The sequence below is a fragment of the Apium graveolens genome, chromosome 4, assembly GCF_009905375.1.
Source record: "Apium graveolens cultivar Ventura chromosome 4, ASM990537v1, whole genome shotgun sequence".
Lineage (NCBI taxonomy): Eukaryota > Viridiplantae > Streptophyta > Magnoliopsida > Apiales > Apiaceae > Apium > Apium graveolens.
In genome coordinates, this window is record NC_133650.1 from 100,063,579 (window position 1) to 100,076,944 (window position 13,366).

Consider the following 13,366-nt stretch of genomic DNA (forward strand, 5'->3'; position numbering starts at 1 on the left):
AGTTTGACAGTGATGATGAGGATGGCAATGAGAAACTACAATATCTAAATGCTTCTCCTTGGAGGCGAAAACTAGACATGCCATTTGAATCTCTTGGTACTTCTGATCTCAAGAATGCTGAAGGAAAGCTCAAACAATCTATTGAGGAAGCACCTACTTTGGAGCTTAAACCATTGCCTGAACACTTGAGGTATGCCTTTTTAGGTGATGCATCTACTTTATCAGTTATTATTGCATCTGACCTTTTAGGTAGTGAGTAGGACAAGCTCTTGAGGATCTTAAGAGAATTCAAATCGGCTATCGGATGGACTATAGCAGATATCAAAGGGATCATCCCTTCGTACTGCATGCATCTGCTAGAGGAAGGTAGTAAGCCAACTGTTGAGCAACAGCGACGACTTAATCCTATCATGAAAGAAGTGGTGAAAAAAGAAATTCTGAAGTGGCTAGATGCAGGAATCATATATCCTATTTCTGACAGTTCTTTGGTCAGCCCCGTGCAATGTGTACCGAAGAAATGAGGTATAACTGTGGTAGAAAATGAGAAGAACGAGATCATCCCCACTCGAACAGTCACAGGATGGAGGGTATGCATGGATTATAGAAAGTTGAACAAGGACACGAGAAAGGATCACTTCCCTTTTCCATTTATTGATCAGATGCTTGACAGGTTGGCCGGTCATGAGTATTATTGTCTTCTGGATGGCTATTCGGGGTATAATCATATTTGCATTGCACCAGAGGATCAAGAAAAGACTACCTTCACTTGTCCATTTGGCACGTTTGCTTTTAGCAGAGTTTTGTTTGGCTTATGTGGCGCATCTGCCACTTTTCAGAGATGTATGATGGCTATATTCTCTGATATTATTGGAAATAATGTCGAAGTGTTCATGGACGACTTCTCCGTCTTTGGACATTCGAACGATGAATGTTTAAATAATCTTCGTGCGGTGCTCAAAAGGTGTGTGGAAACTAATTTGGTGCTAAATTAGGAAAAATGTCACTTTATGGTGCGTGAAGGCATCATTCTTGGGCATAAAGTCTCTAGCAAGGGTCTCGAGGTGGACAAAGCCAAGGTGGGAGTCATTTAAAATCTTCCACCACCTATCTCTGTGAATGGAATCCGTAGTTTTCTTGGTCATGCGGGTTTTTATCGGCGTTTCATCAAGGACTTCTCGAAGATATCTAAGCCGTTGTGCAACTTGATCGAGAAGGATGTGCCTTTCAAATTTGATGATGAATGTTTGGCGGCATTCGAGACTCTCAAGAAGAGTTTGATAATTGCACCAGTTATTACAGCACCTGATTGGACAGAGCCTTTTGAGATGATGTGTGATACGAGTGATTATGTGGTGGGAGCAGTTCTTGGGCAGCGCAAGAATAATCTTTTTCATGTGGTCTACTATGCTAGTAAGACTCTAAATGGAGCTCAAATCAACTACACCACTACTGAGAAGGAGCTCTTGGCTATAGTCTTTGGTTTCAAAATTTTTTGATCTTATCTGCTTGGGACAAAGGTGATAGTGTTCACTGATCATGCTGTTATTCGCTATTTGGTTTCCAAGAAGGATTCGAAGCCTAGACTTATTCGTTGGGTGCTCTTGCTACAGGAATTTGAGTTAGAGATCAAGGATCAAAAAGGTACTGAGAATCAAGTAGCTGGCCATCTCTCTAGATTGAAGAATCCCGATTCTACTTCACATGATAAGACATTGATCAACGAATCTTTTCCGGATGAGCAGTTGTTCGCAGTTCAGGAGGAAGAGCCATGGTTCGCAGATATTGTGAACTATCTTGTCAGCAATATAATGCCTCCTAATATGAATACAACTCAAAAGAAGAAGTTTTTGCATGAGGTGAAGTGGTACATGTGGGATGAAACATATTTGTTTAGACAAGGAGCTGACCAGATCATCAGGAGATGTATCCCATTCTGTGAGACGGAGGGGATATTACGAGACTGCCATTCCACAGTTTATGGTGGACATTATGGTGGTGAAAAGACAGCAACTCGTATTCTGCAAGCAGGTTTTTTCTGGCCTACTTTGTTTAAGGATGCTCATCAGTTTGTTTTAAGGTGTGATCGTTGCCAAAGAGTGGGGAATCTTACGAGGAAGGATGAAATGCCGTTAAATGTGATGCTTGAAGTCGAGGTCTTTGATGTTTCGGGAATCGATTTCATGGGACCATTCGTCTCATCCTGTAATAATCAGTACATCTTGCTGGCAGTCGATTATGTCTCAAAATGGGTAGAAGTCAAGCCTCTACCGATGAATGATGCAAAGGTAGTGTTGAATTTTCTTCATAAGCAGATTTTCACAAGGTTTGGAATGCCACGAGTAATCATAAGTGATGAGGGGTCGCATTTCTGCAACCGTAAGTTCACTTCTATGATGCAGCGCTACAATGTGAATCATCGTGTTGCTACTGCCTATCATCCGTAAACGAATGGTCAAGTGGAAGTGTCTAATAAAGAGATCAAGCAAATTTTAGAGAAAGTTGTTTGTCCGTCAAGGAAGGATTGGTCTTTAAAGCTCGATGAAGCTGTTTGGGGTTATAGAATAGCATACAAGACTCCACTTGGGATGTCCCCGTTTCAACTTGTTTATGGTAAGGGATGTCATTTACCTACGAAGCTTGAGCATAAGGCTTATTGGGCACTGAAGAAGTTGAACCTTGATCTAGATGCAGCTGGGAAGAAGCGAATGCTTCAGTTAAATGAACTTGACGAATTTCGACTCCAAGCTTACGAGAACCACAAAATGTACAAGGAAAAAGTCAAAAGGTGGCACGACAGGAAGCTATATCCTAAATCATTTGTGCCGGGGCAACAAGTTCTTTTATTCAACTCTCATCTCCGAATTTTTCCTGGAAAGTTGAAATCAAGGTGGTCTGGACCTTTTATTGTCAAAACTGTGTTTCCACATGGAGCGGTGGAGATTTTTGAGACTGATTCGGGCCAAGCATTCAAGGTTAATGATCAGCGTTTGAAGCATTACTATGGGGACATGGCAAACCGGGAAGTGATTAGTGCCGTTTTATTGTCAACTTGAGCAAGGTACTCTACGTCAAGCTAATGACGTAAAAGAAGCGCCCCTTGGGAGGCAACCCAAGATTTGTTATTGTAGGAACCCTTAGGAGTTAGTAACCTTTCCAAAAACACAAAAAAATTAGAAAAAAAGGCAAGAAATTTTTTTTCCCGCACAGCTTTGCTGAGCGGCCGCTCAGCCCCCGAATGTCTGAAATTTTTTTAGCCTTATAAAAATCCAAAAAAATCAGGAAAACCAAAAATAAAAACACAAACCCACAACCCACGAATTCTTTTCCCATTAACACACATTTTTTCCCTCAAACCCCACTCCTAATCAAATTCTAACCCTAATCCCTACCCTATATATACATACAACTCCTCCATATACTCTCCCATATACTTTCAACCTTAAAACTCTCTCCCTTATTCAAAAACACAACTCTTAAAACTTTTTCTCAGTTTCAATGGCACCCAAGAGATCCCGGACTATTGATAGCAGCAACACTGTGCATACTGCTGATTCTTCGAGGGTACTGCTACGAGACCTCGTTTGTTTGATAGGACTGCTGAGGAGGAGTATACTAGGCTTCTGGCTAAGCCGATTTTGAAGGAGACGGGATTCTTACCATCGGGGAGGGATGGTGAGTTGTTGCCGATGATTGCTGAAAAGGGGTGGATTTCTTTTTATGAGTTGCCAAAGGCGGTTCCGATGAGCGTGGTTCACGAGTTTTATGCGAACTCAAAGGCTGAAAATAATGGGTTTACTGTTGTTCGTGGGCTTACGGTGTATTATCATCCTGAGGCGATTCACCGTGTGATTGGGCAGCGACAAAGAAAGCCCACGGAAGAGAATTGGAATGAGAAGCCTTCCGAGGAGTTTGATTTGGATTTGATTTGTGCAACTCTCTGTCAGCCGGGCACAGTTTGGAAGTTCAAGATGGGAACTAAAGAGTATCGTTCTTTTTCGGCGATTGCGATGAATAGGTATGCCCGTGCATGGAATGCCTTTATTTGTGCTAATATTCTGCCTACTTCACATGCACATGAGGTTACAGTTGAGCGAGCAAGGTTGTTATGGGGTATTTTGAATGAGGAGTATTATGTGGACCTTGGTGAGTTCATCTACCAAGGAATTTTGAAGTTTTTGAGGGGCGCGATGCACATGAACATCCCTTATACATCTACTGTCACGAAGCTATGCCGAGCAGTGGGATTTCATTGGCCTTCTCACGAGCAGTTGCAGATGCCGGCCGCTCATATTGATTCAGCGACTCTGAATGCGATGCAGGAATGGACGGGTAGAGAGTCCGAGGAGCATGGGTTAGATTATCGTCTTCCAGGAGGACGTCCAGCAGATGGTGCTACCATGGCTAGTCCGGGTCGTGATGAGGCAGGCTCTTCTAGAGCCCAGGAGGGTGTTGGGATGGCTGATGCCCATTATAGGAGGCTTTCGAGGAGGATGGATGCTATGTATGAGACGTAGAGTAGGTTTGCTCAGGAGCTCACCCTTGCACTTGGGACTGTTTTCAGAGGCCTTGGAGCTGACATCCAGTGGCCCGTTTTTGGTAAGGACTCTGCTTATCCGCCTCCTGATACTCCACCCTCTGAGGGTCATGATGATGATTTCTCCGAGTAGGTATACCCTGTGTTCCTTTCTACTACCTTCACTGGGGACAGTGAAGATTTTAAGTTTGGGGGTGGTAATTAAGGAATATTTTTTTGTGTGTGTTATGTAGTTGTATATTCATGATAGTTTAGTTCATATAATTGCATATTTTTATCATATGGTTTTTTTGTTTTTTATAGCTTTATTTATCATGTCATTTAGCTCATGCATTTACCATGATCCTTCTGCGTTGCTTTACCAATTGATTTGTGATATTGATGTGAGTGTAGTGATAGCGTTAGAGGGATGTTGAGTCTTGTAGGTTGACACGCATGCTAGAAACACTTGTAATTTCACTAAGTTTTAGAGTATGCTTAAGGACTAGATTGTTGTCATGGTTTGATGGTTTTTGAGGTTAATCTATTGATTATGCTTAGAATTTATAATAGGTTCTTAATGATAAAAGGCATGAAAAGAAAAAGTTGGAGTTAAAACTGGAATTCATTGCTAATTGTGGCTAGGCGTCAAATGACTAGTAGCCGGCTCGTATTTTTATGCGAGTAGTCTAGGGTTGAGCAAGATGGAGTGAAACGCACTTGCTCAGAAATTTGAAAAAAAAAAGAATAGAAAAAAGAAAAAAAAGAAAAAAGAAAAAAAGAAAAAAAAAGAAAAGAAAAAAAAAGAGTTAATGCATAATTGATCACGAGTGGGCTCTTTGGTATTCGAGTTATTAAGTTCTTAGGGGACTTTGTGCCCAGTGACCTAAGGCTTTTATAGTCTGGGATCCGCTAATCTAACGCTCGCTAAATGGATGTCATTGCATAAGTCTTTTGTGGACCTCACTCATTGCACAGTCAAATAAGCATTTATTGTTGTGTTGAATAAAAGCATGATTCCGTAATAAGCTCCAGTAATCTTGAAGTGTTTAAGTCATTTTATGCCTAGAATTTATTCTTCGTATAATCATGTGATTGCCATGAGGATAGTCGAGTTATGATAATTGATATAGTTTCAAAGCATATCTGTTAAGCATCCGCACACACCACGTTTATTGGTGTATGTTAGTTTGCATAAATTGATTGATCTTTAGTCGCCTAATTGCATTTGTTGAGATGTCGTGAATTGGTTGGTTTAGTCGTAGTGAGGGGGATCGTTGCATTTCATATAGATTGCATTCATGCATGTTTTTGTTTTGTTTTTGAGTCTGTGATGCTTGAGGACAAGCATCGATTTAAGTTTAGGGGTGTGATAAGTGGCATTTTATACCACTTAGAAAGTCTTATAATGGCTTGAATTGATGTCTTGAAATCAAGTATTTTGTGTATTTGATGCGTTTTTCTAGTGTTTGTGCATTTCAGGGTATTACTTGCATTTGTGGAGAGATTTCATCAGGAATAGGCCTAAGTATGTGCTTGGCATTGCAAGTGGGAAGTTAGGAGCAGAACACAGCAAATAACAGGAGAAAATAATAAATTTTCCAGTAAGGTGTTGGGCGCCCGCCCAGCCTGGCTGAGTGGCCGCTCAGGAAGCTGGGCGTCCGCTCAGGATTGTTGGGCGGCCGCTCAGGGTCGTGAATTAAAATCCTGATTTTTAGAGTTCTATTCATGTTGAACTTCCGACTTCTGAGATAGCTGGGATTAATGGGGCTCCTATATAAGTAGTTTTCAGAGATGTTTCACGTGTGTTGAATCATGGTATCAATCGAGGAGCAAGGAGATAAGGAAGAAAACCGTTTTAGCACATCGCAACGAAGAGGAATCATAGTTTTCTTGTGATTCTTTTATTAGTTGTATCAGTGGATGCTAGTTTTCTTTACTTTGAACCTTATTACTCTTGTGACGTACTCTGGTTTTAATAAGTATTTTTATTAGTTATTCTCGTGTGTTATTATCATGTTTTCATATGTACCCATGGTGACGATGAGTTCAATCATGGGCTAATCGTGATCATGGGGTTGTAACGGATTTACTATGGAATTTTTTAGTTAGTTGTTTAATACCTTAGTGTGTGATGATTGTATGATATCTAGTATTGGTTATGCTTATTCGTCTTATGTGCATCGCGGATATATAAGATAGGAGGTTAACCTCTTGTGAAGCGACGGTGGATCTTGAGATTTAGAACTTGCCATGCTAGCATAGGTTCATGTATGTGTATGCATGATTAGTGGGTAACTCTAACCGTTTTACTTGCCCTATGTAATCATACGGAATAACTTGTGCTTAATCGTTATGTTGTCAAATTCTGTAGACATATAGGGTTTCAACATAATTGATGACTATTCAACTACTATCTTAATTGTGGATGTTTTGTAGAATGGTAATAGTACAATGAAAGTTGGCTTTTATTAGTTTCGTGTTGTTCGATTAATATCATCACCGTTACATGTTAAGGATAATAACGATAACTATTGAAGGAAGTAGTAATGAAGTTATGATCTCATGTGTGTTTAATATTGTTAATTCAAGTGTCAATTAAGTGTTTAATTCTCGTAGTTAATTATAGGTAATACTTAGTTAATCAAATCTACGTGTTATTGTCTTGACGTTGAGAAGTAATCATACATTGGTGAGTAAGTGTTAATTGAACATAATTAGTCTGAGTCTCTATGGGAACGAACTAGAAATTATTCTATATTACTTGCGAACGCGTATACTTGCGTGTATTATTAGCGCGTGTTTTCCGCCCTAACACGGCCGTGCGGTATCACAGCGCGGGCGTGCTGACCTCCTGCCTAAACTTCTGAATTCTTCTCTTTCCTTGATGCTTTGAGCCAGCTTTCCACGAGCTTTTATTACAACACCACCTTAACACCAAATTTGCACCAGAATAATGCTACTTCACCTGATTACCTAGATAATTCCTGAAAATGCAAAAACACTAGAAAACACATTAAAAATACCAACAACTTGAGTACAATTACACCAATTCAAAGCTTTACGGAGCGTAATAAAGTGTCATAAATGCCACTCAACATACCCCAAACTTGAATCGATGCTTGTCCTCAAGCATAAATAGACTCAAAGAACAAGAAACAAAAATGCATGAATGCAATCAACAAGAAACATCTTAACAAATGCAGTTACTCGCATAAAGATCAATTAAACCATACATATCAACTTACAAACTAGAGACGTGCGTGTGTGCAACTGCTTACAGATATACTATCGCAACTAGATCAATAATCATGACTCACTACTCATCAAGGAAATCACAAGGTTATAAAATAAAATAAAAAACTAGACTCAAAATAACTTATAACACTTCAATTCTTATATCGGAGTTTTATATGGATTCATGCTTTTATTTAAACAAAACAACACAAATATGCTTATTTGATCATGCAATGAGTGAGGTCCATAAAAGACTTATACAATAGTACCCATGTAGCGAGTGTTAGGTTAGCGGATCCCAGACTATAAAAGCCTTAGGTCACTAGGCACAAAGTCCCCTAAGAACTTAATAACTCGAGTACTAAAGAGTCCACTTGTGATTAATTATACATAACACTTTTTTTTCTTTTTCTCTCTTTTTTTCTTTTTCTTTTTTTCTTTTTTTCATAATTTTTGAACGCTCCATCTCATTCAACCCTAGATTACTCATATAAATATGAGCCGGCTACTAGCCATTTGACACCTAGCCACAACAACTAGCAATGAAATCCAATTTTTCTCTAAATTCTAAAAATCCTTGTTATTTTATTATTAAGAGAATATCCTAAATTTTAAATATAAACAAGCGATTAAACCTCGACAAATAAACAAACCATGATCATGATCTAGCACTTAAGCAACCTATAAGACTTAGTGAAATACAAGTATCTCTAGCATGCAAATTAACTTAATACGACTCAACATTTTTAAATATGACATCACTACACTAGCATCAATATCACAAGTCAATCGGAAAAATAATTTACGGGATCTTGTTCTAATGCAAATGCATGAACTATATGAACAAACTAATATAAAAACTACCAAAAAATAAAAAAAAAACTACATGGAAAAATATGCAACTATTTGAACTAAACTATTATGAATATGCAAACTATATGCGACTCACACAAAACATATGCCTTCAACTACTACCCCAAACTTAAAATATTCACTGTCCTCAGTGACGGTAATAGTAAGGAATCAGGCATACCTAATCAGAATCAGGATCCTCACCCTCAACGGTTGGAGTTTCAGGCATGTCCGGAGGTGGATAAACGGAATCCTCACCAAATATTGGCCACTGGATGTCAACACCGGCGGCTCTAAAAGCTGTCCCCAATGCTTGGGTGAGATCTCGTGTAAACCTGTTGTAGATGTCATGCATCGCATCTATCCTCCTAGCCAGACGCCTATAATGCGTCATGCTCATGCCAGCTCCAACATCAGCTCCTTCCTCCTCCTTATGTACCTGCTGCGATGGACCCGCCTCATCTCCTAGCTGAGATCTCCCAGCAATCATGCTCGCCTGAGCGGCCCTAGTAGCTGGCCTCCTACAAGGTAGATGGTCAAAAGTATAACCAAGCCCCTTCAGATCGGGCTTGCCTCCATCCCACTCTTGTATCGTAGCCAAAGTAGTGGTGTCAATAGGAGCACTCGGGATCTGCAACTGCTCGTGTGCTGGCCAATGAACACCAATTTCCACGCACAACTTCGTCATAATAGACGCATACGGTATAGACCCCGTGGTACTCCCCCACAAGAACTTCATAATACCCTGATAAATCACCATCCCAAGATCCATATAATCGCCCTGAAGAATGCCCCACAATAGTCGTGCACGCTCCACAGTAATCTCATGTATATGCGAAGATGGCATGATATTAGCACAAATAAACGCGTTCCATGCACGGGCAAACCTGTACATGCTGGAAGCCGGGAACGTAGAGTACTCAGTAGTGCCCCTCTTGATCTTCCAGTATGTATCAAGCATGCATAGTGTAGCAATAATAAGATCCAGATCAAAGTCCTCTGGAGTCTTATCATTCCACGTGTCCTGCCCGGGCTTCTTCACGGGCTGCTCAATCACCATCCTTATAGCCTCAGCATTATACTCCACAATCCTCCCTCGCACCACCGTAAAGCCATTCTTCTCAGGCTTCGCATTCGTATAGAACTCGTGAACAACACTCATAGGCTTAGCAGCGGGTGCCTCGTAAAAAGGAATCTAGACCATCTCCAGAATCATCTCTAAGAGCTTACCATCCTTCCCCAATGGTAGAAAACCTCACTCCTTGATGATAGGCTTTGAGAGAAGCCTCGTATACTCCGCTTCAGCCTCGGGAGTAGAGAACCTCGGCCTTACAATACCCGTACTAGAAGAATCGAAGATGTTGCTGCTTACTTATGTTCTTTGTCTCTTGGCTGTCATTGGAATTGAGTAGAGAGAATAAGAGTTTATGTTTGAGAGAGAATTTGTGTTTGATAATTTGTGAAGTGGTGAAGAAGTTTATGTACAAGTGTATGTATTTATAGGTGGTGCAAAGAGAATTATATATGGAATAGAAGTGGGATTTGATTATGGGAATAGTGGGAATAATAGGTTTGATTTGGAGAGGGAAATTTGGGATGTGGGAGAGTAAAATTCGGGTAGGAATTGATTTTGTAGCAAAAATCTCGATTTTCCTCTACAAAACTGCTATTTTTATTTTTCTAAATCGGGACCTCGACGCGGGCACACGCTATGACAGCGTGGGCGCACGCTATGACAGCGCGGGCGCGCGCTACTTCTGCAAAATCGGTGCGGCCGCGCGCTAGATTAGCACGGGCGCGCCGTGTCTCTGTAATTTCAGCTCGGCCGCGCGCTAGATCAGTGCGGGAGTGCCTGGCTTCTGAAGTTTGCCCTGATTATTTTTGTTTTTCTGATTTTTTTGCGATTTTCTCTTTTCTTCTTGCTTCCTCTACCTACTAATGTACAACAAACTTGGGTTGCCTCCCCAGAAGCGCTTGCTTTACATCGTTAGCTTGATGTAGAAACTCGAGATCAGACGGACAATAAAATGACACTAACCACCTCGCGGTTTTCCGTGTCACTATAGTAATGCGTCAACCTCTGACCATTTACCTTGAACGCTTAGCCCAGATCATTCTCAAAAATCTCCACCGCTCCATGTGGAAACACAGTTTTGACAATGAACGGCCTTGACCATCTTGACTTCAACTTTGAAGGAAAAAGACGGAGACGAGAGTTGAACAAAAGAACATGTTGCCCCAGCACAAATGATTTGAGCACTAGACCCCGATCGTGCCACCTCTTGACTTTCTCCTTATACATTTTGTTTTCTCATACGCTGGAAGTCGAAACTCATCGAGCTTATTTAATTGAAGCATCCTCTTCCTACCAGCTACATCCAAATCCAGATTCAATTTCTTCAAAGCCCAATACGCTTTATGCTCTAGCTCTACCGGTAAATGACACCCCTTACCATAAACCAACTGATACGGTGACATCCCTAGCGGAGTCTTATATGCTATTCGAAATGCCCAAACAGCTTCATCAAGCTTCAAAGACCAATCTTTTCTTGATGGACACACAACTTTCTCTAAAATATGCTTGATCTCCCTGTCAGATACCTTGGCTTGACCATTCATCTGAGGATGATAAGCCATAGCAATGCGATGATTCACATTATACATTTGCATCATAGCAGTGAACTTACGGTTACAGAAATGCGACCCCTCATCACTGATTATAACTCTTGGAGTTCCAAATCTTGTGAATATCCGCTTGTGAAGAAAATTAAGCACTACCTTCGCATCATTCATTGGCAACGCCTTAACTTCAACCCATTTCAAAACATAGTCAACCGCCAACAAGATAAAAAGATTGTTACAAGATGAGACAAATGGCCCCATAAAGTCAATTTCCCAAACATCAAAGACTTCGACCTTGAGAAGCGCATTAAGAGACATCTCATCCCTTTTCGACATATTACCCACACGTTGACATCGATCACATTTCAAAACAAACTGATGAGCATCTTTAAACAAAGTTGGCCAAAAGAAACCTGCTTGAAGAATACGAGATGCTGTCTTTTCTCCACCATAATGTCCTCCATAAGCCATTGCATGACAATCTCGCAAGATCCCCCCCGTTTCGCTGTAAGGAATACATCTCTTGATGATTTGGTCAGCTCCTTGGCGAAAAAGAAACGGCTCATCCCAGATATACCACTTCACTTAATGTAGAAACTTCTTCCTTTGAGCGAGAGTCAACTCTGGAGGCATAACATTACTTAAAAGGTAGTTCATAATATCTGTGAACCACGGTTCCTCTGCTTGCACTCCAAATAATTGCTCATCGGAAAAAGACTTGTTAATTAAAGACTTATCTTGTGAAGTAGAATTGGATCCTCTAAATGCGAGAGATGATTGACGACTTGATTTTTAGTCCCTTTTCTGTCCTTGATCTCTAACTCAAACTCATGAAGTAAAAGAACCCATCAAATTAACCTTGGCTTCAAGTCCTTCTTCGAGACGAGATACTGAATTGCAGTGTGATCAGTGAAAACTATCACCTTCGTCCCAAGTAGATAAGATCGAAACTTCTCGAAACCATAAACGATAGCCAAAATTTCTTTCTCAGTAGTGGTGTAATTCAGTTGAGCACAATTAAGAGTCTTACTAGAATAGTAGACAACATGAAACATATTGTTCTTGCATTGCCCAAGAACTGCTCCAACTGCATAATCACTCGCATCGCACATCATTTCAAATGGTTCAGACCAATCAGGTGCAGTTATGACAGGTGCCGTAATCAAACTCTTCTTTAATATTTCAGAAGCAGTAAGGCACTCATCCTCAAACTTGAAATGAACGTCTTTCTATAGAAAATTGCACAACAGTTTTGAAATCTATGAGAAATCCCTGATAAAATGCCTATAGAAACCCGTGTGACCAAGAAAATTGTGAATTTCCTTAACATATATGGGTGGAGGGAGATTTTTGATCACCCCCACCCCGACTTTGTCCACCTCTAGACCCTTACTAGAAACCTAGTGACCAAGAATTATGCCTTGGCGCCCCATAAAATGACATTTCTCCCAATTGAGAACCAAATTGGTCTCAACGCAACTTTTCAATACTAACCCAAGATTGTGCAAGCATTCGTCATAAGAAGTTCCAAAGACGGAGAAATCGTCCATGAACACTTCTACGTTATTTCCAATCATATTAGAGAAGATAGCCATCATACATCTGTGAAAAGTGGCTGGCACTCCACATAGCCCAAAAGAAACTCTTCGGAAAGAAAAAGTGTCGAAAGGACATGTGAATGTAGTTTTCTCTTGATCTTCTGGAGCGATACAAATCTGATTATAACCCGAATAGCCATCCAGAAAACAATAGTAATCATGCCCATCCAATGTATCCAGCATCTGATCAATTAATGGAAAAGGGAAGTGATCCTTCCTTGTAGATTTGTTTAGCTTCCTATAATCCATGAAAACTCTCCACCCTGTGACTGTTCGTATAGGAATAAGCTCATTCTTCTCATTTTCTACCACAGTGATACCACCTTTCTTTGGCACACATTAAACCTGACTCACCCATGAACTGTCAGAAATAGGATAGATGATCCCTGTATCTAGCCACTTGAGGATTTCCTTCTTCACAACCTCTTTCATGATCGGATTTAGCCTTCTCTGTTGCTCAACAGTAGGCTTGCTTTCTTCCTCTAGAAGAATTTTGTGCATACAATACGAAGGGCTGATTCCCTTGATATCTGCTATAGTCTAA